This window comes from Sceloporus undulatus, chromosome 7 (genome assembly GCF_019175285.1).
Source record: "Sceloporus undulatus isolate JIND9_A2432 ecotype Alabama chromosome 7, SceUnd_v1.1, whole genome shotgun sequence".
Lineage (NCBI taxonomy): Eukaryota > Metazoa > Chordata > Lepidosauria > Squamata > Phrynosomatidae > Sceloporus > Sceloporus undulatus.
In genome coordinates this window covers 30,124,695-30,125,742 of record NC_056528.1, presented here as the reverse complement: position 1 = coordinate 30,125,742, position 1,048 = coordinate 30,124,695, and positions in this window count along the sequence as shown.

The following is a 1,048-nucleotide window of genomic DNA, read 5'->3' as shown; positions in this document are numbered from 1 at the left end:
TGTGTGTTTAATTCTTGGTTTTATTTGTTGACATTTTGATTTATGTTGAGATCCCGTAATAACTTGTTTGGCCGTACAGAAGAGACAGACTGCAGGGTCCCAGTTGCTTCTCACTCGACCCATCAGCTGCATAGAAAGAAGCAGAAGTAGGAGTCGGACATGGATTTGGGGAAGGAGGGCAGCATCCCATTTGGCATTTTGCCCTTCGGTGAAGAAGAGCCAGTGCGATTCCATGCAAATCACCACTCCCAGGTCCAGCCCTTCCTGAAGGCTCAGGACCCAAAGGCTGGCAGGCTAAATGCCTCTGGGCACATTTGAAAGGCACAGGGGGGCAGGGGGGCAGGGGGGCTGGCAGTGCCTTTGCTGTTCCACTGGCCCCTCTTTCTCTTCTCTGGAAGGCTTTGTTCAGGCCAGAGGCCTTCTGGCCCCAGGAGACCAACAGGGCCTGGGGGTGCTCTTTCCTCACCAGCCAGTTGCTGAGTGCCAGCCCTCCCCCCTCCCACTTCCTCACACCCTTCAAATGCCAGTCCAGCAGTGCTCTGGGGTTTTGTGGAAGGGAACACACAGTGCTGGGGGCAGGAGTGACACACGGCTTGCTGGCTTGCAGGACATGCTTTTTGCCAGCCAAACTGGTAGCAAGACCCGGAGGATGAGCTTCCAGGGGATCCAGAAAGAGGTGGGGGCCCAGAGGGGGTCCAGATCAGGGCAGGGACTGGGCTGCGTTGCCCTTGAGGGGTGGCACCCAGAGGGGACACGGCCCCTCGCCCTCGAAGGCTGCCTGACCTCTTCCCCAGAAGCTCCTTCCCAGTCCCTTCACTGGGAGGGAGGCAGGGAGGGCAGGCTGGGTCAGGGAGCCACACTTTGTTCTTGGGGTGCTGAGCACACTCTTTCACACACACACACACACACACACACACACACACGGCCTTCCAGACGGAGAGGAAGCGGAGCCTGGCCGAGGGTCTCTCCTCTGCGCAGCGTTTCCAGACACAGGCCACTTTCTGGTAAAATACTAATTTTATTGGCTTGCTTCAGCTGGACTGAGAGA